At 47.9% G+C, this 25,968-nt stretch overlaps 2 protein-coding genes and 1 pseudogene across 2 annotated transcripts in view; 2 read left to right on the top strand and 1 right to left on the bottom strand.

Annotated features, from left to right (window-relative positions):
• Positions 1–25,968, bottom strand: part of LOC131481044 (zinc finger protein 260-like) — a 242,443-nt gene that overhangs the window by 89,985 nt on the left and 126,490 nt on the right.
• The window catches only part of LOC131481038 (zinc finger protein 793-like), a 390,937-nt gene that overhangs the window by 301,838 nt on the left and 63,131 nt on the right, over positions 1–25,968 (top strand). The window lies entirely within an intron of this gene.
• Positions 25,102–25,709, top strand: LOC101530674 (protein SOX-15-like; annotated as a pseudogene).

Genomic DNA, 25,968 nt, shown 5'->3' with positions numbered 1-25,968 from the left:
GCCTGTTCAGACAGCATTCATGGCCCTGAGCATACACCCCATCTGCTCCAGGGCCACATCACCCAAGCCACCTAGGCCAGTGCACCCCTCAGCCCTAGCTCGAAGGTTGCTCAGCCCCACATGTGATTGGTTGGTAATCCCACATACACCTAGTATGCACACCATGCATTTCAGAGCCAATGGGTCATGACAGTAAGCCCAGAGCCCAAGGAACCCACTGGCTGCTATTCCAGGAACAAGCTGGACAAGCCAGTGCACTGTGCGCCCCCTCTCTGCCTGCCATCTGCTTCATAGCCAAGTCATCCTGGCCGGTGTCCCTGCTCCTACAGCCTGTAGTCCTTCATTTCAGGGCCAGGCTGAATTGCATGGATGGGAGGGAGGTGGCGAAGGGCTTCTTTAACATAACACCTTCCATTACCATACTTGCCCATCCATGGCCAGGCTCGGTTAGACAGCCTGGGCTCTGTCCCAAGAGCACTGCCATGCTGTCCACTGTCCGGAGCTTGAAAGCGAGTTGGGCATAGCCAATGATCCCACTCCCTTAGCAAGCAGTGTGCTTGCCAGCCACTCCAGGGCTGGCCCCTTTTAGCTGGTAACCCTGCAATCCCAGCCTGCACACCTTGAGTCCTCTGCCATGCAACATGCCCACTCTGCCTCCTTACCTGACCCTCCAGTGTCATCTCCAACACACCTAGCCTATCTGGAGGCTCCTCCAGGGCCAGAAGGGATCGGCCCCACCACACTCATTTCTTGCCTGCCTGCCCGCCCCTATAGCCTTGCTGCTGCTGCAGGGCAAAGTGGGCTAGTGTGGTAGGAAAATCAACAAGAAACATTGCAACAACCTATTTCTTTTCTCATGTAATAATGTTCATGTGGACAACTCTAGTTTGCAAAGCAGGGTTTATTTAAGAAGCAGAAGGAAGGTGACCTGCACTTCAGCAAGAGGAACTCCAAGGAAGGAAACACCCATGAAAAAGACAGAAATTGCATCCATTCAGCACCATCTTAGGGAGGGGTTGACATGAGTCACCCCAAGGGCAGAGAGAAGGAAACTTTTTCACAATGGGCAGCAATGTCTGCTGCATCAACCAGAAATAAAAAGTTGAAATCTGTGTCTTCCTTCTCCCAATGTTGTGGGCTAGGCAGGCAGTTCAGGGTCACCAGTTTTTGGAAGCCACACCCAATCCCACTACCTGGATGTTTCCTCCTGCCCACCTGGGATGCTCACCTATCTGGAACCTGAGAGGGGCAGGTATTGCATTGTTGTGTAACCACTCCCCTCACAAGCCCCCACAGTGGACTCTGATGGGTAGGGCTCACTCTCTTGGTCACATGCTTCCATTGCTCTGGCACTCTGACTCTTGGTCTCCCCAGTACCTGGTTGGACTTAGGTCTCAGTGTAGCCCCTGAACATGGCCCGTGTATGTGTCTATTCCTCACAATCTCTTTACTGCTTGAGTGGGACAGGAATGATGCTAATTCTAAGATGCTTTGTATTTCTAATTTGTGTACTTTCTGGAGTTCTGGGAGAGGTGAGGCCTAGCAGTAACAAAATGTGGACAGAGAAGCCAGGGAATGGTGGATGTCTGAAGTCCAAGCACCTCTCTCTTCTTTTTTTCCCCTTGAATTTATTTTGTTTTTATCACAAAGTCAGATAGACAGAGAAGAGGAGAGACAGAGAAAGATCCTCTGTCTGATGATTCAAACCCAAGTGACCGCAATGGCTGGTGCTCAACCAATCTGAAGCCAGGAGCCAGGAACTTTCTCCAGTCTCACACAAGGGAGCAGGATCCCAAGGTTTTCTTAGGCCACAAGCAGGGAGTTGGATGGGAAGCGGTTATGCCGGGATTAGAACCGGTGTGCATATGGGATCCTGGCATGTTCAAGGCAAGGACTTTAGCTTCTAGGCCACCTAGCTGGGCTCCTATGCCTCTCTTCAACAAGTGCAGCCCAGGGCCGGGCCCCTTCTGTCCACAATCCTGTGGCCCCAGCCCTTTTGCTAAACAGCAAAGTTTATGAAGGAGTCAAGTAAACTGACCATCCAGCCTGGGTCAGCTCTCCCTTCCTTCAGAGAGTGACCTCAGTGTCAGAGTTAGGTGGGTTTTTATGAAAAGAGTGAGTTGGCTGACCCCGCCTTCGGAACCAGGTGAGTTGGACAGTCACAGGAGGCTGCCATGTTTACAATGGGTGGACAATGGGTGGGCTATAGCCCTGCAGGAGGCTGTCAGCTCTAGGCTGGCTCTGACAGGAACCCTAACACTCCTGTCCTCCATCTTGCTCCTCTGGAATAGGCTCACTCTCTCTGGGTCCACAGCACATCTAGCATTCCCACCTTGGTTATTGCAGCAAACATAGCTTTCAGAGCTGGCAAAGCTTGTGCTTCTAGCAAGCCTGTCATGCCTCCCTCAGGCTTCTCCAGGCAATCTGCCTGCAGCTTGCTCTAGGGACAGACTGGCTTGGCCACAGTAACATGCCCCACAACACACTCACCACATCAACAAGCCTTGGCACTGCCAGGTCAGATGAACCCAGGAGACACTTTCCATGCCCCAGCCTGCTTGTCAAACCCAACAAACAAATCTGAGTCTCAAGATATAATTAATAAAAGTAAAAGAAGAAGAAGAAGAAGAAGAAGAAGAAGAAGAAGAAGAAGAAGAAGAAGAAGAAAAAGAAGAAGAAAAAGAAGAAGCTATTTTAGAACTTTCCGGAAAGTTGCCAATAACGCTGGGTAGTTCCATGCCAGTGCAAGAAGGGCCAACACAGAGCTTACTGGGTCACTTGGTGCTGTCCAGTCTGGATCTTTGTGATGTGCACATCTACAGCAGGGAAGAAATACAAGTAACTGTCTTCCCATCCATTCAAGCCCTTTGGATCAATATAAACAAATGATAAAGAAGATAGTATTCATTCTCCCACTACTCAGAAGTTGTGCTGAAATTATGGTGCCCTGGGTCAAATTTACATCTTCAAACTGCCATCCCTTATCAGAGCTCGGTTTGAGTCCTGGCTGCTCCATTTCTGATCCAACTCCCTGTTTATTGCACCTGGGAGACTTGGCTGAAGTACCTGGTCCCTAGCTTTAGCCTAGCCTAACCCTGAAAGATCTCTTTCCCTCTGTTACCATGTCCTTCAAATCAATCAATCTGCCATGCCTTCAGTGGAAGGTCCCTTGTTCCATGTACTGTGACCTACAGGAAGGTGCAGGTGCCCACCAGCATGGCCTGAGACAGGCAGAGAGGAGTGTGCAGCTGGCTCTGGGTCTAACCGTGTGCTGGGTCACAGCAGGCTGTGGGATGAAGTGACACAGGAAGTGGCACCAGGAGTTCATCTTGCAAGCACCAACAGAGTAAGGGGATGAGTCACCACATCCAGCCATGCATAGAGGCAGCAAAGGCAGGAACCACAGAGCAGAATCAGGAAACTACCCTGGGTCAGGTCCTGTCTCTCCCTGGATGGGATGCTGGAGTCTTCCAGAGGTAGGTCCTGGTTAGCCCTGGGTAGAAGGTTGGGGTCCTCCAGGGGTCAGTCCAGCTTCCCTGTGGGTTGTTTCCTGCCCCAGGAAGACCATTATCTGATGGGGGTGGGGAGGGCAGTGAGAAGGGAAAACAGCATCAAGGCCCCTGGAAGGCTCCAGCCCCTGACGCCAGGGGGTGGAAATGTGGTCCATCCCTGGAAAAACTGAATCCCTGAGTCAGGGGCAATCAGGACTTACCCCTGAAAGACTACAGCACCCAACATGGAAGAAGCCAAGCACCCAACCCCAGCCCCCAACCAAAAGAAAGCAGAATCCATCCCTGAAGTGCGAGGGACGGACTTCCCCTGGAAGACCTCAGCCACCATCCTTTGGGGGAAAGAAGATTCCCCACCAGGGAAGACCCTAGCCCCCAACCCATGGAAAATAGAGACACCTTTGAAAGACTCCAGCATCTGACCCCCAGGGGAAGCAGGACCTGCCTATAGAAAACCCCAGCGGCAGACCTAGTTGGGGAAAGCTCTAGGAACCCCTGGAATACGTCAGCCCCAATCCAAGAGAAATAGGACCTGCCCTTGGAAGACTGAATCAGATTGGCTTGGAACAGCTGGTGGGGCAGTGGGATGGTCATGCTGGGTGTGTGTGGAGTGTTCGCGGGCCAAAAGGACCTGGCCCTGGAGCAGTGGATAAGCTGGTCGTGGCAGATGCACTGTGGGTGAGGGCAAGCAGACCCGGCTCCAGAGCAGCAGTCCGGAGATTGACTTGATGCAGAATCCATATTGTTGGCCAAGCCTGCCTGATCCTAGAGCAGCTGTAGGGTGGTGGGAGGGCCGGTTAGAGGTGTGGGGACCCTGGCCAAGCCCCCAGGCCCTGGATCTGATGGTATGAGTGGAAGAATTTATTCAAATATTCTACCCTGGACTCTGCGCTATTATTTCTTGCTCAGAGCACAGAAAATTCGTGCCAGTCAGCCATCCACCAATCAGATGTAACCTGGCATTCCGCCTGAGAATTCCGCCTCCAATCTTCCAGCCTCTTCCCTAAACCCGCACACTCACAAATCAATAGGCATTCACCTGCAGTTGCCAATCTCCTGGGGCCTGCCCTCAATCCCTCCCAATCATCACCCCCCACACCTGGCAGACCAAAAGGCCCCCAGGCACGGTTCTCTCTCTTCTTTGCTCTTCCTCTTCTTCCAGCCACGCTACCCCTCCTCCCTTTCCCCTTCCCCTCCATCCTGTTCCTTCCCCACTGGAATAAACCTCCTAAGATACCTTGTTGCATCTGGTGTTTTCATCTCATGGTAAAGAATCAGGTTGCGGGAATTAGCTGCACATAATAATTTCATAATATCATATAAACTAGAACTCAGCCTTTTAAATAACCAACAATGCGTGTTTGGGGCTCTTGGAGCTGCATTTGAATAGGTCTGACACAAAAGCAGCCAGAATGACACTGGGTAAGCTCGCTTGGCCCTGGAGCCGCCTGCAGGCAGTTTAGGAATGTGTGTGTGTGGAGGAGGGGGTGGAGAAGGGAGTTAGAAGGTGTTAGTGAGCTGCTTGGTGCTGGAGTGGATGGTGGGCGGGTGGGCAAGGACTCAGGGGGGCGCAGTCCAAACTGCCCTGTCCTTGAAACAATGAGCTCGGGAGAGCCGGCCTATCCTTGTAGCAGCCCACCAGTTGCCAGGGTGATGGACTGTGACGGGCCCTGTACTTGCTAGTACATACAAGAATCTGGTCTGGGAACACCTCAAAGTTTCTTTTTGGGATCCCCCAATCATAGTGGAGGACTCAGAACTCTAACCAAGAAAAGACAGTAGACAGAACAGATCAATCCACCACCTCAGCTATATGTTGGCAGCGAAATACGTGACAAATGAAGACTTTATGATGGACTATGTCAATCAGTGGATTCTCCAAAAACCTCATGGTGCCTGGAGTGGAGAGATTGGCAGTGATTCATAACTGGTGAACTACCAAAACGACTTGAGCAGGCCCGGTGGCATGGCCTAGTGGCTAAAGTCCTCGCCTTGAGCATGCCAGGATCCCATATGGGCGCCAGTTCTAATCCCGAGAGCTCCACTTCCCATTCAGCTCCTGACTTGTGGCCTGGGAAAGCAGTTGAGGATGGCCTAAAGATTTGGGACCCTGTACCCGAGTGGGAGATCTGGAAGAAGTTCTTGGTCCTGGCTCGGGATTGGTGAAGTACCGGGAGTTGTGATCACTTGGGGAGTGAATCATTGGACAGAAGATCTTAATCTCTTTTTCTCCTTCTCTCTGTATATCTGACTTTGTAATAAAAATAAATGAATCTGGGCCTAGCGGCATGGCCTAGCAGCTAAAGTCCTCGCCTTGAAAGCCCCGGGATCCCATATGGGCGCCGGTTCTAATCCCAGCAGCTCCACTTCCCATCCAGCTCCCTGCTTGTGGCCTGGGAAAGCAGTCGAGGACGGCCCAATGCATTGGGACCCTGCACCCTCGTGGGAGACCCGGAAGAGGTTCCAGGTTCCTGGCCTCGGATTGGCGCGCATTGGCCCATTGCGGCTCACTTGGGGAGTGAATCATTGGATGGAAGATCTTCCTGTCTGTCTCTCCTCCTCTGTGTATATCTGGCTGTAATAAAATGAATAAATCTTTTAAAAAAAATAAAATAAAAAAATAAATGAATCTTAAAAAAAAAAGAAAACTTGAGCAAGGAGCTCAGAGCATGCCCCACATTGGGGATCTTGCATGGGTGGGAGACTGGGTAGGGCTTCCCCCTCAATATTCCCTTTACCTCAGATATATGAAGGAAATAATAGAGAAATAATAGTCTTACCCACTTCCCTGTAGCCCTTGTACCTTTTTACCCTAATTAACAATTTAAAGATTGTCAAAAATATAATTTAAAAAATTATATGAAAGCGATTGGTAGCTTTAAAAGTAAAAAGTCTTTTTTCTATGCTCTTTTTTTTATTAGACACATCTACTAATACAAACTGAGAGATCTCACTGTCAGGTCTCAGTGCGATAGCGTGGCAGTCACTTTCATGACTTGCTTACTAAGTTTTACAGACTGAGAGTGGAACTTTGCATTTTAAACACTTACAGGCAACACTGACTAGATTTGTACTGGATTTTCATTTGCTTTAGGTGAACTACGCAGCAAACATGGTTTAGATGTTCTTTTCATTGTTTTTTGTTTGTTTGTTTGTTGACAACTTCAAAAATCACACTTAAAAGACTTTGCTTTTTGACTTTTATCCCAATGGTGCTGTTTTGTCTTGGAATACTATTTTAGAAAAAAAAAAACTTAGTGGAAATGGTATTTTGGAATCTATGAGTGCTAAATGTGGCTCATAATTTTGGCAACATCATGTGATGCTAACTTGCGTATTACACACCTAAGAGACACAATCTCAAAGTTTCAACCTGTGATGTAATTTGATGAAAAGAAGGCGGGGAAAGATGACTGACCGTGGAAAGTTGGTATATCTGAGTGTGTGATGAGATAGGGACAGAATGAATCAGAGGAGAGAGCAGGAAGTGCAGAATTGCAAAGAAAGGTGTCCAAAGCTCCGTGGGGTTTGAGAATGCGGGGGAGGGAACAACTTTCACCCAGGCAAGAGAGCACTGCGAGAAAAACCTCTCAAAGACAGCAACGTGCAGCCTGAGGTGGTGGAAATGGGTACCAGGGCCAAACAGGGACTCATTCAATACCTTGTGGTGGGCCCAACACCGTGGCCTAGCGGCTAAAGTCCTCACCTTGAAAGTGCCAGGATTCCATATGGGCGCCGGTTGTAATCTCAGCAGCTTCACTTCTCATCCAGTTCCCTGCCTCTGGTGAGGATGGCCCAAAGCTCCTGGCTTCAGATTGGCACTGCACCGGCCGTTGTGGTCACTTGGGGAGTGAATCATCAGACAGATCTTCCTGTCTTTCCTCCTCTCTGTATATCTGACTTGGTAATGGAAATAAATAAAATCTTTTTTTTAAAGATTTATCCATTTTTATTACAAAGTCAGATATACACAGAGGAGGAGAGACAGAGAGGAAGATCTTCCATCTCATGATTCACTCCCCACGTGAGCCGCAACAGCCGGTGCTGTGCTGATCCAATGCCGGGAACCAGGAACCTCTTCCAGGTCTCTCACGCGGGTGCAGGGTCCCAAAGCCTTGGGCCATCCTCGACTGCTTTCCCAGGCCACAAGCAGGGAGCTGGATGGGAAGTGGAGCTGCTGGGATTAGAACCGGCACCCATATCGGAATCCTGGGGCAGTCAAGGAGAGGACTTTACCCGCTAGGCCAGTGTGCCAAGCCCGGAAATAAATAAAATCGTAAAAAAAAAAAAAAATGCCTTGTGGCGAGTCACAAATTGATGCAGGGAAGACGCCAGTGGGAATCCTGGCTGACCATAAGAGATGGATAGAGGTAGAAGGACTCTTAGAACAGAACACAGACGGGATAAAAAAAAAAAAAAAAAAAAAAAGAAAACGGCTCAGGTAGTGAAGGAATAGATATACATTGTCGTAAACTGATTCTTTTCCATTTTAGTCGCATTTTTTTAAAAAAAAATTTTTTTTTTTATTGGAAAGTTAGATATACAGAGAGGAGGAGAGTCAGAGAGGAAAATCTTCTGTCTGATCATTCACTCCCCAAGTGGCCGCAATGGCCAGTGCTGCGCTGATCCGAGGCCAGGAGCCAGGAATTTCTTCAGGTCTCTCACACAGGTGCAGGCTCCCAAGAGCTTGAACTGTCCTCCACTGCTTTCCCAGGCTACAAGCAGGGAGCTGGATGTTAAGTGGAGATGCTGGGATTAAAACCGGCGCCCTTACAGGATCCCAGCAAGTTCAAGGGGAGGACCTTAAGCACTAGGCCATCGCGTAGGGCCCAAACCCATTGTTTTTTATGACAATACTTTGTAATTTTCCAAGGTCTCATTTCAATTAGCATTTGAGTCAGCACAAGGTCATTTATCCTTAGGTGCATTTAAAATGTATTTATTTATTTGGATAGAGTTAGGCAGAGACAGGAAAGGACAGAAACAGAGAGAAAGCTTCTATCTGGTGGTTCCTGTACCCAAACGATTGAAATTCTCAAGGTTGGACAGGGCAAGGCCAGAAGCCAGGCCCTGATGGAATATTCCTCAAACTGCTTTAACAATAGCTAGTACGAATATTTTTAACTGTTAATATTCAGTATCAGTGGTTATATTTTATGTTTTTATTTGAATGAAACAATTTATTACTAAACAATTTTCTCTGAAGAAAGCATATTTACTAGGTTATTTCAGAAGCTGGTAGGAACCAATATGACCTCTTGGATGCAAGGACCCAGCCTGTGTGTATCTAGGTGTGACTGACGTTCCAAGGGTGGGGTGTGGAGGGTGGAGTGCCCTGCCTTGAGTGCTCACCCAGCTGGGCTTCTTAAGGGACCCTGGACAACAGAGAATACTGGATAATGCAACACTGGGCTCAGCACTGAGTGGCCCCTGTCACAAGCTTTGATTGGTTTCTGCACCGGGAGCAAGCAAATAGGGTGCCAGAGCAGCAATGATTCAGCTGTTTGTCTTGGCCTGTGAAAACATCACACCAAGGGCCCAGTGCAGAAGCCTAGCAGCTAAAAGTCCTTGCCTTGCAAGCACCAGGATCCCATATGGGCGTGGTTTCGTGTCTCCACAGCCCCACTTGCCATCCAGCTCCCTGGTCCTGGCCTGGGAAAGCAGTCAAGGCCAGTCCAAAGCCTTGGGACCCTGCACTTGTGTGGGAGACATGAGAGGTGCTCGTGCCTCCTGGCTTCAGATGGGATCAGCTGGGGTGGTTGCGGCTGCTTTGGGAGTGAATGATCAGACAGAAGATCTTCCAGTCTCTCCTCCTCTCTGTACATCTGCCATTCAAGAAAAATAAGTAAATCTTAAGAAAGAAAAATTCAATGTGGTGGGCACAAAAGATCACCACAGAGCCCTTGGCACTTGCTCTCTGTTTAGTCCACATTTTCTTTCTGTGTTCAGTAGAACGGCCTTGTCCCTGCTTCCTTGGGGGAAGCGCATCTCCCCAGGTCCACTGTGCAGGCTGTCTTCCAGGTGACCAACGTGTGAGCCTGTTGTTCTGGAAGGTCTTCAGGTGAGCCTGCTCTCCTTCAATGCGTTGATGGTCCCGTAATGGGGTGATAGACGCTGGGAGCGTTTCCTGGTGTCACCTCAAAGATTGAAATGTACTGGGTGGGATCCAAACTTCACCCCAGGGCTGAAGAGGGAACAGGTGGAGGAGGGTGGAAACTTGAACTTCAGTCTAAATCATGGGATTATCAAAATGACTCCATGCAAGCCCTTCCCAGGTGATCTGATTATGTTAATAGGCTCCAGGGAACACATTCCAATCCAATGAGTTCACTGTTGACAGGTCCTGGGGTTTTCTCAAATGAACTCACAGGGCAATATCTCTTTCTACACACACTATCTCAAGGTGAAAAATACCGGGGATGGGGGTGAAGCTATTCGCACCACAGGGATGAAAGGCATAAACAGATGCAGGGAGTGGGACACCCCCGGGTCTGCTTTGGATGGTGCCTAAGAGTGACCAATCAGAAGAGCAACTGCGTGTGGGATGAGTCTAGGCGGCAGTTAGGCTGTCAGTTGACAGGAAGCACCGCCTCTTCCGCTAAGCCCTGCCCACCTCAGATACTTAAGGCCCTTGCCAAGGCAATGAGCTGGGATTCTCTCTGAGGAAAGTGAACTGCACAGCAGGTTTCTGCGCTGCACAGCTTCCCAGAGCATCCTGCGAGCATCCTGCAACTTTGAATCGTGACACGGATCGACAGAGCATTTGGGTGAGTGGGCCTGTCTTTTGTGTTCTGGATATTCCCGCGTTTTTGAGAGAGGCTCTCCAGTAAGCCTCAACCAAATAACAACACACACAAAACCACACCCAAAAACACAACCAACACACACACACAACCAAAACACACACACAGTCAACAAACACACACACACACACATACACACACATAGACATGACACACATAGACACACACATACACAGCCTGTCTTTATCCGACCACAGCCCAAATCCGGTAACCACAGGTTCAAAAATCTTTTCACGCCCCTTACTTGTAGATTTGAACACAGGCCAGGGAATTGTAGCTTACTTCCTGTAATGTTTTTCTCAATGAAAACTAGGAATCACTCTAGTTTTTCTGAAGGGTCCCCCAGGCCTGACTCCCCAGATATTAGAACAGAATCGCCAACAGGATTTTTCGAATATCCCAGTGACGCCAACACTGTGCGAACACCCTCCACAGGGAGCACAAAACGTGACGCCAATTTCCTAATGGCATCACGCCACAGGTCATTGTCACCAACACGACCATGCTCATCGATGCATCATACTTTATCTTTTGGAATCTCCTCCCCTAGGACAACCAATTGTGCATTTTCATTCCAAGGCCACAATGCAGCACCTAACTATTCCCCAACTATGCCCACACCCCTTCAGCCTGAGTCAGACAACCCATGCCATAGGATTCTTGCCAACTCAGGGACCTTAAGATCTCCCAGCCCCATGTGCCTCACTCTCTCTTCCATCTCGTCCCGCTCCTTGAGTAGCAGTTGTATCATTGTGGGGGAATCAGCCCCCCTGAATGAGGGAGCTCCGAGTGTGGCAGGAAATTCACCCTGTTCCTCCCCCATGAACCCTCTCCCACCACTGTCTCCTCAGTCTCCCAGCTACTTGCCTACCGTCCCCAGATGTCCCCGTCAGGACACAAACCAGAAGCAGTTCTGCCACGAGGAGAGGCCAGGCTCAGTGGGAGCAGTAGACTTGGCCCTCATGTCTTCCATGGAGGAGACTGGGGTTCCATCTGAATGTTCTACTGAGGGCACACCAGAGCCTGATTCTATAGTCTTCACCCCACCTGAATCCCCTCAGTATTCCCCCTTGGTTCCCAGCAACCCCTTCACTGTGCGTGCATCCTCCACAGAGAGCCACACCTGTGTCACCATTTCCCCAATGGCTTCACACCACCCATCATTGTCACCAACACGACCATACCAATCGATACATCATTCTTCCGCTTCTGGCACCTCCTTCCCTAGGACACCCAATTCTGCAGTGTCATTCCCAGGGCCATATTCTGAGTCCACAGGGGTCTCCAACATCTACCACATGTTCACCCTTCCCTCAACGTGCAGCCCAACCTCTACCCGAGGGGAATTTCCCAGCTCCCAAGAGCAACTCTGCAACGACTTGAATAATCTGAGCAACATCACACATGACTCACTTGGGGATGCCCAGAACAACCAAGGGCTCCCCATCCAGTCTCCCATTCCCTCAACCCAACCCCACAGATTCTCTCCCGTGGCACCTAACTACTCCCCAACTATGACCACACCCCTTCAGCCTGAGTCAGACAACACACGCCATAGGATTCTTGCCAACTCAGGGACCTTAAGATCTCCCAGCCCCATGTGCCTCACCCTCTCTTCCATCTCGTCCCGCTCCTTGAGTAGCAGTTGTATCATTGTGGGGGAATCAGCCCCCCTGAATGAGGGAGCTCCGAGTGTGGCAGGAAATTCACCCTGTTCCTCCCCCATGAACCCTCTCCCACCACTGTCTCCTCTGTCTCCCAGCTACTCGCCTACTGTCCCGAGATTTCTCCGTCAGGACACCAAGCAGAGGCAGTTCTGCCTCGAGGAGAGGCCAGGCTCAGTGGGAGCAGTAGACTTGGCCCTCATGTCTTCCATGGAGGAGACTGGGGTTCCATCTGAATGTTCTTCTGAGGGCTCACCAGAGCCTGACTTCAAGGTCTTCACCCCACCTGAATCCCTTCACAATCCTTCCTTGTGTCCCAGCAACCCCTTCACCCTTCCAGAATCCCCCATGGGAATTCCCACATCTGTTGCCATTTCCCTAATGGCTTCACACCACCCGTCGTTGTCACCAACACGACCAAGCACATCTATACAAAATTTTCCCCCTTCTGACACCTCCTCCCCTAGAACATCCAATTCTGCAGTGTCATTCGGTAGCCATAACGTGGCACCTAGCTACTCCCCAACTATGCCCACACCCCTTCAGCCTGAGTCAGACAACACACGCCATAGGATTCTTGCCAACTCAGGGACCTTAAGATCTCCCAGTCCCATGTGCCTCACTCTCTCTTCCATCTCGTCCCGCTCCTTGAGTAGCAGTTGTATCATTGTGGGGGAATCAGCCCCCCTGAATGAGGGAGCTCCGAGTGTGGCAGGAAATTCACCCTGTTCCTCCCCCATGAACCCTCTCCCACCACTGTCTCCTCTGTCTCCCAGCTACTCGCCTACCGTCCCCAGATGTCCCCGTCAGGACACAAACCAGAGGCAGTTCTGCCATGAGGAGAGGCCAGGCTCAGTGGGAGCAGTAGACTTGGCCCTCATGTCTTCCATGGAGGAGACTGGGGTTCCATCTGAATGTTCTTCTGAAGGCACACTAGAGCCTCACTCCCTTATGTTTACTTCTGCCTCCTCTGACTATGCCCCCTCGTGTTCCAGTGCCCCATCTTCATTTGAACCCCGTTGTTCCTCTCCTTTTGCTCCTGGTCCATCACTGCCATGCCTCCTTCTATCTCCCATTTCACACTGCTCTACCCCAAGTGACTGTATGGTTGAGGAGAAGTTTGCTCTCCTGTCTCAGGGACCTGCTCTTTTTTCAGGCTTTTCAGATGGTTCTTCCACCATCCCCACTATCCCAGCTTTCCCAAACCTTAATCCCCTTGGTGTTTCAACTAGCTATGCCCCAACAGTCCATGGATTTCCACCTGAATCAGACCACCAGTTTCACGGATCTGCTTTTGAGTCAGGGCCTTCAAGATCTCCCTGTCCTGTGTCCCTCAGTGTCTCTTCTATCTCATCCTCTTCATTGCCCACCAACATGACAGATGAGGGGGAATCAGCCCTCCAGACTCAGGGAATTTCTGGTGTTTCCAGAACTTCACAATGTTCCTCTCCCCCGACTGTCATCACATCACACCCATCTCTCCGTCTTTCCTCCAACTCCTCTTGCACTTCCCCCACTGGCCCCACAATTCTGGGTGAGTCAGCCCTGCTGAACTCAAGGAGACTCAGTTCTCCAGGAACTTTATGCGCCTCCTCCCCATTGTCTGCCCTCACATCTCCAGCTCTCAGAGAATCTTCCATGTCCCTTAGCAACTCCCCAAGTGACCCCATGTGGACCATGGCTTCCAACCTCCAGGCACAGGCTGCACTCTCCTCTCCTCATTTCCCAAGGGAGACTGCCCACCTGACAGGGCCAATACCTGCACCCCTGCAGGCCACTCTCACTTGCTTTGCCACATCCACTCCTTCTTACCCCAGAGTCCCTGGAGACTCTGCCATGCCCCACCTCTATGCTCAGATTCATCCATCTCATGGATTGCTTCCTGAGAGAGCCACACACACCCACAACCCCAGTCCCAGTCTTCCCTGCAACAGAGACCATTTCAGTGGTCGCCCTCACACTCACAGCTGCCCTTCCACTTGCTACTGTCACGGGTGGCTCGCAGAAGAGGTGCTGGTAACAGGCACCCTCATCACCCTGGCCGCTATGCTCCTTGAGCACCCAGGGTCATCTCCCTAGCTAATGGCTGCCAGTGCCCATGCAGCCAGCAAGCCCCAGTTGCCTTCATGCCTGCAGGCTACCCTGCCAGTGTCATGGCTGGCTTTACCCTCTTTGGCTGGCACTGACACTGAAGGAGGAGCTCCAGCAGAAGATCTCTGCTTGAGAAAGGTGATCCTGTCCCCACTTATCATGCTTCTTGCATTTACATGATGTATGTTTCCTTTCTGGCTTCAGCAGAAATGACAGGGTTCACAACATTCCAATCCTGTTCTTGCTGTCATTGGGCAAGACTCTATTGGGTCCTGTGGTGTGATCATGTTAAGTTCTGTTTTGAATTACACCTGTGCCAGGTGACTAGTACTCTTGGGGTTCTCATGGATGATTTTTGTGTAAATTGATGAGGAAGTCTTTGCATTCATTTTCTCTGTACAGACTGATACCATCTTGCAGTTTTTGTCTTTTATGGATGGATATGTTAGATTCATTGAGTTTGTGATGCTAAATCCACTTTGAAATTGGAGGTCATATCCTAGACGGTCTTGTTTTACCTCTAACTGCTGTACAGAGGAGCACTACACACTGATTCCGATTTGGAAGTCCTGATTGCCAGCAGTGCAGAGGAGCTCATGCTGAAAGACCTCTCAACCCCAAACTACAGAAACATTTGGTGTATATGTTGGCATGATTACAGAGAAAGATACCCATCCCTCTCTAAGTCTGGCAATCTAAGTATCCATCTTGAAATTCCTTCAGAGTAGAATGAGTTTTTCATGTCAGAATCAAGTAGAAATGATGGAATAAGACATGACTTGCAAATTTGTTTTCTGAATAATTAACTGAGAACTTAAGAATTTAACTTTTGTGTATGAACAACCTAGGAAAACGTTGACCAAAGTATCCAATGTTTTCTACAGATTTTAAGACTTGAGTACATGTATGGGAAACATGTATCTCTTAGATTTATGCATTTGAATGATATATGCACTAAGAGTAAAAAATGATAGATCAACATGGTATATTTTCAGTTATGAATTTTATCAAACAAATGTAGAAGCTAAATTGGTTTTGGTATTGAATGTGTAACATACAAGTATATTGTTTCCCCGGTAAACTAGATCATGAATGTGTAAATAACCTAAAACATTTTGATTTCTTTCTACCATATGTCCAAAACAGCCTATATGTCACATGAATTACAAACATATTGAGCTATGTAGCAGTTTTAATTTTTTTAATCTATTTTATTGTATTGTTGTGGATAATCTTTACAGTTAATTGCAGTTAAAGAAAAAAGGTTCAGGGGGATAGGGAAGTGGGTAGCAGTTTTAATTTATGAGTGTTCTTTTTTCAGCCAATTAGAATGTGTTCCTTCAATAAATTTTACCTTGTAGCAACACAGTAAGCACACATACAATACACGTGATATGACAGAACAAGTAGTTTTTGTAGTATATATGTTTTTAGTTCTTTAGTTCTTTAGTTGATGTTTGAAAATAACCACCAGTTGACACTGCTTTTATTAATGTGAATTAGCCCTATTTAAATGGTTGTGTGTTTTGAAGAAGAGTACAGAACTGCAATTCACAAACACTTTAAGCAGCCATGACTGAAGCATAAACTCATGAACCAACAACAGGAGGGAAGCATTGACTCCATAGAGCGTTTTGAATGCAGCTGTAGGCTTTGAAAGCCACTTGCAGTATTTTGACATCAGGGCCTTTGTTTTTTTATTAAGACAGTAACTAAAACTGGTAGCAATGCATGATCGTCAGACTTTTTGACATTTGGACATTTGTATCAGAATGTTTCATATCAGTATAAGTTAAAATGTGCCCCCACCTGGCATCTGGGCAGTACCTTTGGTATAATCCCAACTGCCTCTTCGTGAATTTTCTTGCCAGGCTGGGAAATACAGCCTTGGGTTGTATTTGGCCTTGTCTTACAACTTTTGTTGAAGTTGGATTGCAAACTTTGTGATTTTTTTTTCTGACTAGCTTGTATAATATTTTTAGTTGTCTTAAACTGAATAGAATTATTTTGAAAATATTCAGTTATTTGAAAGAGAGACATTTCTCTCATAGGCTGGTTCACTCTTCAGATGCTTGCTACAGTCAGAGTTGCTCCTAGCTGGAAGCAGGGGTATTAGGGACCCATAGATTGGAGCAGGACTGGCTGCCTCCCAGAGGGCACATTAGCAGGAAGCTGGAATTAGGCCTGCACCAGGAGCACAGCCCAGTTCCTCTGATTTGGATGCACATATCAAACGGCACCATTACTTCTGTGCCAAATGCCTACCATTGCTCCAACCCTCACATTAGCCAAATGCATACATGTTTGTCATGCTATTGGTAGTGACTTTTTCATGTAATGAATGTGCTTGCCTTTTGCCAGTTTGGGCATTATATTTCTTTAAAGGTGATCTGTCAGCTTTTGAATTTGTTTTGTAAATGCAGTTTTTATTTGCACTTGTGGAAGATATTTACATTTATCATGCTTTTTTCTGAGTTGTTCTCTACTATGTGTTTAAACCGTCATGTCCATTTAACACATTTGATCGATTGTTTTGCTGATTTCATTTTTTTCTAAAACATAATGTTTGCAAAAATTGTCCTACATTTCTGTACTATCATCTGAAATATCATATTTATTTAAATCTTTATTCATAGCAAATTAGCAGGTTTTGGCTATCCAAAAAATATGGGCCTAGATAAAGCATAAAAGATTGTCTTTTTTTCATTATTACTTTTTGATGATATTGACAGAGTTGATCAGAGTGGAAAGTCTCAACTGTTAGGGGAAAGTGGGTGATACCATTGTTTCCAGATTTTCTTTTTCTTCTTGCTGCATCTGGCAGTAGAGAGCAGACCATGGGATAAGCCACACCCAGCCTCCCAAATGCCTTAGAACTCAGGGATGGGGAGCAGCCACCGTTTGTCACATCAATCGTGAAGCAGAGCATATTTCTTTTCTTAAAATATATTTTTCTTTGATTTTTAAATTGTATGGTACAGTTTCATATAGACTGTGGTTATCCTCTGCCAAACTCCCACCTCCCGACAGATTTTCCCCATTTTACTACAATGATGTAGCACTTCAGAAGGAATCATAATTCTATCAGTCTCTTATTTAAGTGCACCCCGACATTGTTGGTACAGGCAATGTCAACAGTCCGGCATCTCATTGTCTACACATGTCCAACAGTTTCACTGGGAATCCATGTCTTGTTTGGAAGCAGGAATGCATGGTTACTCAGTGGCACGTTTTTTCATGGTGCTGTTATTTGTTGTTGTTGTTGTTGTGGCTGGTGTTCTAGCTCATACCAATTGTTGACTTGTTTCATGACTTCTCAATTATGGAAATGTATAGTGATGGAGTACTGCGCTGTACCATTTCCAGATGTGGGGGTATAATGCAAAGTAAATTTCAATCCATGATTTCTGGTTGGTTGTGGCTGTGCTGCTTAGGCTCCTCCTATGGTGTTTTTGGTAGATAGGTTGGGTGTTTCTCAGTTCAGATCTTTTCACGTGTAGGCTCGTCGACTGTCAGGGTAAGGTCATAGTTCTTCTGCAGCTCAGTATTTGCTAAGTGAGTGCTTTATAATAGTGTTCAAACAGTTTTTAGAAGGTATCACCTTTTTTTAAACTTTCTAAAAAACGATGGAAATCTCAGCTTGGAAGCATTTTATTGAGAAATTGATTAAAAGTTATGAAAATGATCCCTTCCTTTAAATACATTAACATACCACCAAGCAGGCTCTTCCAAACTCCAGAGATCTGTGCGTGTGTTCCCTAATATTTAGATCTCATCAGAGCTTGCTAAACATGATCTCAACAATCTGAAATAGTCATCAAGGACTTTTATTTTAGAAAGAGGCAGCTCTGGACAGAAATACAATTCAAGAAAAAATACTGAATCAGATATTTGTGGAAGCACTATGTTTGCCTCAGTAAACATAAAAGAAATAGTAGCACTTGGTCAAGTTAGTTTTCAATTTTAGAAAACTAACACTTTAACAATATTCATTACACCCTACCATGCTGTTGATTGTAATAATATTCATACTATCACCCATGGGCCAAGCTCCTCTTCCCACTTCCCCACCAGCACCAGAGTCTGGAACCAGGGGACTGGCCTGCCCCTCCCCCACTCCTGCTCCTGCCTTTTCCCTGTCCTGCCCTGCTGTTTTAACCTTTTTTTTCTCCCAGGGGAGGGACGTTAGGGGGGTAAACTAATGAACATCTCTAAAGGAGGGGAAAAAAAAGAAGAGCAAAATGCCTGAGGTGGAAAAAAAAACCTAACTTGTAACGAGTTCACAGCAATAAGCCTTTTCTTAAATGACTTTTTTAACTTTTATTGGAAGGTCAGATGCAGAGAGGAGGAGAGACAGAAAGATATTCCATCTGATGATTCACTCCCCAAGTGACTGCAGTGGCAACAGCTGGTGCTGTACCGATCTGAAGCCAGGAGCCAGGAACCTCCTCCAGCTCTCCCACATGGGTACAGTGTCCCAAATCTTTGGGCCATTCTCCACTACCTTCTCAGGCCACAAGCAGGGAGCTTGATGGGAAATGAAGCTGCTGGAATTAGAACTGGCACCCATATGAGATCCTGGCACATTCAGCTCAAGGACCTTAACTGCTAGGCCACTCTGCCTGGCCCAGCAATAAGCTTTTTTTTTTTTTTCTATTTTTATTTTTAATTCATTAATTACATTGTATTATGTAACACAGTTTCATAGGTACTTGGACAATAAGCTTTTTCTCTCAAGATTTTGAATTGACCTGGGTTAACATAACTCTTCAGTTACTAATTTCAAGCAAGGATTACATTGCTGAGCTTGGTTCCAAAATATGTGTGTGTGTGTGTTTGTGTGTGTGTGTGTGTATGTGTGTGTGCATATGTGGTGCCAAACAGAGTGTGTCTCAACATTTGTCTTTTGAAAAAGTTTGAAATTGTCATCATGTGTTATTATCTGTGTTTATTGATCAAAACATGTTTTTGATCTTGTTAATTAACTTTTAGAGTTCTTGTTAGAGCATTCTTTCCTTGTTTCAAATGTACAGCTGACTTCACACATTTGGTAAATGTTTTTAGAGTTTTTATTTCAGTTTTCACTTGACAATGTTATGTAATTAATCTGGTGTTTCCAACCCCTTTCTTCACCCCTCCTCTTGTCTCTCTCTCTGACACTGAGGACTCAGAGTGCACAGTTTGATCTCCAGACCTTAACTGTGTGGCTAAATTATTACCCTAATCATCTCCTCATGGACATCACCTTAAAACTGTCAGCATGTGTCCATGAGTACAAATTTCTAGCTCAGTGCATTAAAGAATTTAGGGATAGAATTGAACATCCCCTGGGCTGACACCCCAAGGCTGCCTCTGTGGCCCACTTCAACCAGGGCCCAGGGGAAGAGTAGTGAGCTAGACAACAGGAGGCCTGTTCATGTGGCTTTATCCAGTAACCTGTCTCAGGGAGACCCAGCAAGGCCAGTCCACCCTCAAGTTGACCTGCTTTCAACTTGGGAGGCCAGAAGACTGGGCAACCAGCTACCAATCATAGAAGTGGCTTTCAAAGCATCTTGTCAGCTCTGCCAAGAGCCAAGCCACTAGGAATGGGACTTTTCTGGGGGTCAAAAAATCCCTGGGTCAGGACCATGGTTGGCCACCAGCTAGAAAACCCTTCACTCTGCCCAGCCCCTGAAGTGTTCATTGCCATGGAGAAACAGCCTACAGTCAACAGCATCACAGGTAAAGCTGTATATTCCATCCAGAGTCACCATCTGTTCTGTATCAGCCTCCCTTTCAAGGCCAGCTCTCCTCTCTGTCCAGCCAGGTAATGGGAGTCAACGGAGGTCTCCCCATGGAGTTTCACACTTCCTTTATGTCATCTCTTCCAGCACCCCACATGAAGAGAGAGATGGTCCTGAGCCTCTCACATGCCTAACAAACTTCAGAATTTTCCTTTGTGCATCTAGACTTAAAACTCAAGTGCACATGTATGTGAGAAATCAGAATCAGTGTTTGCTAGCTGTCACTGCAGCCTTGAATGTCACTGTCAACTGGAGCCCTGGCCTTACCGTAGGCCCTTACTTTGCTCCTGCTAAGCTCAGAAAGACCAAAGCAATCACCCTAGCTCTTGCTGGCAGCCAAAGTCCCCATGAGCAGGGGGAGAAAATGAGCATAGGACCAACAGCAGACTCGTTTATCTCCACTAGAATATGGACAAAAACATTTCTCTTTCCCACAACCATATATATTATTTTGTTGCTTCTTTTTATGTCTGGTTTCTTTTTTAAAGCCTTACTGGACAGTCTTTACCAGTCATTCACACATGTGCAGCCCAAGTCTCCCCACTAAGATCATACAACAAAAGGCTGGGATGTTGGGACTGAGGACAAGTGACCCTAGTTCCCTGCCCGCTCGGAAGGTCAACACTTGCCACAATGATCCATCTGCCAGCACAGAGGCACCCCAAGAAGCTCCTCAAGACCCAGCCTCAGAGACTGCATATCCCAGTGAGCTTCAGGAGGAACTCCAGCCATCCTTTCAAAGGGACTTTTGATGAGTAACCCCTCCCTTCACTCTTGTGTCACCACTCAATGTCTAGCCAAACCATTAACCAGTTTCTTTTGCAGGGCTAGCAACCTCCCATTCTTCCCCCACCAAACTGAAACCACCACCAAGAGAACACCTTGCCCAAATTCAGCTTGAAGAATCAAACGGGAGAAATGTCCTCGACTCCTACTGGCCTCCACAGTCACCTGACCTCACTCTTTGTGGACTGTGGGTGGCAGGTCAATGAGGGGCCCTGACAGTTGCTGCTACTTTTCATTAAAAACCCGGACATCACTCTGACCCAATCACCACCACTCAATCCGGCCTCCTTTCTCCCAATCCCTAAGAAGCCACTGACTACACACTCCTGTCCTCAAATTACTGATTTTTATTTGTCTTCTAGGGACAACCTACAGGATAAACTTCTCCCATCACCTGATCTCACACTCTTCGTGGATGGCAGTTCAGTGTGCAGGCCTGACGAACATCACTGTGTGACCTATATGACAGTGACCTTGGACTCCATGCTTGAGGCACAGTGCCTCCCCCAAGGAACTCCTCCCCAAAGGGCTGAACTGTATGCACTGATTCGGGCATTAACATTAGCTCAGGGGAAACGAGTCAATATCTACACTAACTCCAAGCATGCTTTTCTCATTGTTCACTCACACTCAGCTACCTGGCAGGAGAGAGGATTCCTCCCCACCAAGGGTAATCCTATTGTTAATGCCTCTTTGATGAACAGATTTCACCAAGTTCTCTGTTTCCAAACACAAGAGATAATTCTTCACTGCCGGGGACACCAGTCTTCAATGTACCCAGTGACACAAGGCAACAAGAAGGGTGACCAAACTGCGAGGCGTCTGGCAAACCCAAGAGCAAGTGCCCCCATAATCTTCCTATCTACTTCCCTTAAGCCTACCTACTCTCAACAAGAATGACAGGATCTGCTCACTTCCAGTGCCCAGGAACATCAGAGGCTGGATCTTCACGGGCAACAAGATCGCACTCTCTTCTCATGCTGCCCTGCCCCTCCTCACTGATATCCACAATTCTCTGCATGTGGGGCCTGACTCTTTATTCCGGTTTCTTGCCCATTATTCTCGTGCCCTAATATGTGTGGACTTCTCAAACAGATCCATGCTTCATGCCCAACTTGCTCCATATTCTCCTCACAGGGAGCACTTAAACCAAGGGTACCCACTCAAAAACTTACAGGTGATCAACCTGGGGAGGACTGGCAAATAGATTTCACCCATATACCGACACAGAAGAAATTCATTACCCTACTTAAAAACATGACTCCTTTTCCGGTTGGGTAGCAGCATTTCCAATGGCCAAGGAGACATCAGCAGTGGTGGCAGAAACCCTATTTAACAACATCATTCCCAGGTTAGGTTTGCCTCTGTCCATCCAGTCTGCCAATGGGCCTGCTTTCATCTCACAGGTCACCCAACAGGTGTCAGAGGCCTTACCCATCAGCTGGAGCTCAGACCCTCATGGGTGGATTGGTTCCCCTGGGCTCTAATATACATCAGGGTCAGCCCTCGCAAGCCCTTTGGATGGAGCCCATTTGAGCTGATGTATGGCCGACCCTTCCTGGTTACCCACCAGCTCCCTACAAAGTCTCCTCCCTTGGCTAACTGTTTCCCTTCTCTGACTCTGATTCTCAAGCTTCTCCGAGAACATGCAGACCTGTGTCTCCCGTGTCCTGACCCGAATGTGTCAGTGGACACGGATGTCCTTCCTCTCCAACCCGGAGACTCGGTTCTACTCAAGACTTCATCCAGACTCACTTCAGCCAGGGTGGACCAGGCCTCACATGGTGATCCTTACCACGCACACTGTGGCCAAACTTCTTGGTCACACCTCCTGGTTCCATTGTTCCCATCTAAGTCCTTTCCAAACCTCTACCTCATCTCAGTGGAAGGTGCAACAGACAGGGCATACCACACTAACCTTTCAATGCCAAAGTGCCTCCCCTGCCTCCGACCCTACTCCTAATAATTCTCTACCTCACGTTAACCAAACAGACGAAATAATTCGCACAATTCAAGCAGCAACTTCAGTCTCGATATTGAGGCATCCACACTCATATCATGACTTATTCCAATACTCGCTCTGCTAGTAATTATATGTCTCTTATGAACTATTGCCCCTTGTTTTCCAATGTTCTTTCAGAAGAAAATTCATAATGCCCCATGGACTGCCTTCAACTAGATGCTGCTCTACTCCTACACTCTGGTACCCATGGAGCTTCTTCCAGACCTCACACAAAAAACAACAACCCCCTTCAGCAGGTAGCAGCCAGATCAATTTCTTCGCCCTCTTTCCTATACCAAGAGACTGGAATGATGCTACCAAGGTGGCCGGAGATGGGTGGAATTTGCCTTCAAAAACCCGGAATGAATGGTGGAATTCTGGCAGGCCCCTCAGGCACTGAGACCACTGTTGCACCAACGAGGGGTACAGACCCATATTCCCCCACCAATAAGGGCTGAGGCGACCCCCGTTTCAGTTTCCATGTCAAGGAGAGTTTAAAAGGGCCCCTTCCCCATCTCTTCCATGCTCTTCTTCCTCTGTAGCCCACACCTTCCTGTCTGTCCTTTCTGCTGCATGGGGAAGGAAAGCCTGTGAAATAAAGGCCAACTAAATTATTTTCATATATTTGGCTGAGTTATTCTTTCCCTGGTGGTCAGCGAATCTAACATTTGGCTAGCCGGGAATCTAACAATAGTTGATGCATGGATACACTCAACTGAAATCTTTAGCATTAATATTTTTAAGATTTATTTTATTTTTATTGCAAAGTCAGATATACAGAGAGAGGAGAGGCAGAGAGGAAGATCTTCCATCCATGGATTCACTCCAACAGTGACTGCAACATCCAGTGCTGTGTGGATCAAAAGTCAGGATTCCTCCAGGTCTCCTGCATGGGTGCAGGGTCCCAAGGCTTGGGACCATCCTCGACTGCTTTCCCAGGTCAGAAGCAGTGAGCACAAAGGGTAGTAAAACTGCCGGGGTTAGAACCGGTGCCCATATGGAATCCCGGCACATTCAAGGCAAGGACTTTAGCAGCTAGGCCACCACACCGGGGCCAGCATTATTACTTAATATAAATAATTTTGTAATATCCAATAAAACCATGTTTTTCCTACATGAGCTAAATATTCTGTTAGAGGGATAACAAAATCACTAAAATGAGAGCTATTGTTACATTATGTTAAGGAAATTCATTTATTTAACTGGTTAGGATTTTGACTTTAGTAACTGCACACAATTTGTTAGTAGGCTTGTGAGTTTTATAGGTTGCATTTTTTTAAAGATTTATTCATTTTTATTACAGCCAGATATACACAGAGGAGGAGAGACAGACAGGAAGATCTTCCATCCAATGATTCACTCCCCAAGTGAGCCGCAATGGGCCAATGCGCGCCAATCCGAGGCCAGGAACCTGGAACCTCTTCCAGGTCTCCCACATGGGTGCAGTGTCCCAATGCATTGGGCCATCCTCAACTGCTTTCCCAGGCCACAAGCAGGGAGCTGGATGGGAAGTGGAGCTGCCGGGATTAAAACCGGTGCCCATATGGGATATCGGGTCTTTCAAGGTGAGGACTTTAGCTGTTAGGCCATGCCGCTGGGCCCTATAGGTTGCATTTTTAAACGGTTGCACTGACAGTTCAACATTATAGGACTAGCGCTGGTTCTTCCATGAAGTTTGGCAAGCAACAGGAAACTAATCCATGTACAGTGTTGATTCTGAAATAGAATTTCAGACATGGTGTATTTCCTGAATTTAGTAGCATTCATGTGGAAGTCACTCTTATTGAAAATAGAGTCCAGCTGCTAGGCCTGACTGCTCAAATAGCTCGGCCTTGTGTGGGGCGGGGGTGTGGTGGCCTGCGGGAAGTGTTAGGGGCTGGGAAGAACAGGACACCAGCTTGGCCTCAGGGAGAAAGGGGTGTTGGAGACCACGCTCTGGGAGGGGCTGGGGAGGAGTCAGTGTTTAAAGCTGTTCCCCCATCCGGCAGCCAGCCTCAGATCCAGCCCAGGTACGAGAGGCCTGCTGCACCAGGGCGCCTTGGCAGCGACCGGGACGGAGCAGCGCTTCTCACCTTCCCAGAAGGTTTGTCAGTCGGGTCACAGCAGCAGGGATGGGGGCCGGTGGGCGGACTTTGAAAAAACAGTTAAGAACACCTCTCCAGGGATACCGGTCAGTAGGTCCTGCTTCTGACTCTACAAGGCGTGCCAGACTGGCTGGGAGCAAAGACTCCATTTCAAGAACTCCGGACTTGCAGGTGGCCTGCGCCTTCCAAGGACCCAGCTTTCCTTGTCTGCGACTCAGTTTGGGGAGGACACATATAAGGGTCCACAGCTCACCTGGAGGGGACCGCCTTTAGGACGCCTTTCTGCCTCCCCATGGCACTACCTGGATCCTCTCACACCCAGGCCTAGAGCCTGGAGCCTCCTGCTCCCCCAGGAAACACCAATTCCCCAATTTTGGGACTCCAGGAGCCAGAGGGCACTGGCAGCCCAGGAGCCCTGGTCTGTGCTGGGCTGCCCCAGGAAAAGGTGAAGCGGCCCATGAACGCCTTCATGGTGTGGAGCTCCGCTCAGCGCCGCCAGATGGTGCAGCAGAACCCCAAGATGTACAACGGAGATCTCCAAGCTCCTGGGCGCTCAGTGGAAGCTGCTGGGCGAGGACAAGAAGCGGCCCTTTGTGGAGGAGGCCAAGCGGCTCCACACCCTGCACCTGCGTGACTACCCCAACTACAAGTACCGACCTCGGCGCAAGACCAAGAACACCGGCGCTGGGGTAACGAACTCCAGCCAAGGAAACGGCGGCCAGCCCTGGGGACCAGGTTTCGTGACCACCCCAGTGAGCAGGGGTTTTTGGTACCAACCCCCCAACTACTCAGCCTACTTGCCGGGTCACTACAGCTCCTCCCACTACAAAGCCGAGGCGCCCCTGCCCTGCTCCATCCCTCAGAGCAACCCAGAGCAGCTCAGAGCCAAGCTGCTGCCTTCCTACAACCCCTACCCATCCCCTGCCTCCCCCCGCTCACTACAGTTCCCCGTTGCCCGGCGCTCCCCTGCCCCTCACCCACCTCTGACCCACATGGATGTGGATCTAACTGTAGGACCGCCCCCCCGCCCCCCACACCTGTTTCTATAAAGCAGTCTTGAATTAGCCAAAAAAAAAAAAAAAAAAACCAAAAAAAAAAAAACATAGAGTCCAAGCATTTGGGGTTTCTTTCATGATCTCTAATCTTATGATACAAATCTTTTAACAGGCTGATACTAGGACTCTATAGTCATAAAAACAACTGAACTGTTGTCAGTTTTCCTGCTCCATTAGGAATAGTGTATCTG

The sequence above is a fragment of the Ochotona princeps genome, chromosome 8 (assembly GCF_030435755.1).
Source record: "Ochotona princeps isolate mOchPri1 chromosome 8, mOchPri1.hap1, whole genome shotgun sequence".
In the NCBI taxonomy this organism is placed as follows: Eukaryota; Metazoa; Chordata; class Mammalia; order Lagomorpha; family Ochotonidae; genus Ochotona; species Ochotona princeps.
This window is presented reverse-complemented; position numbering and strand designations above follow the sequence as displayed.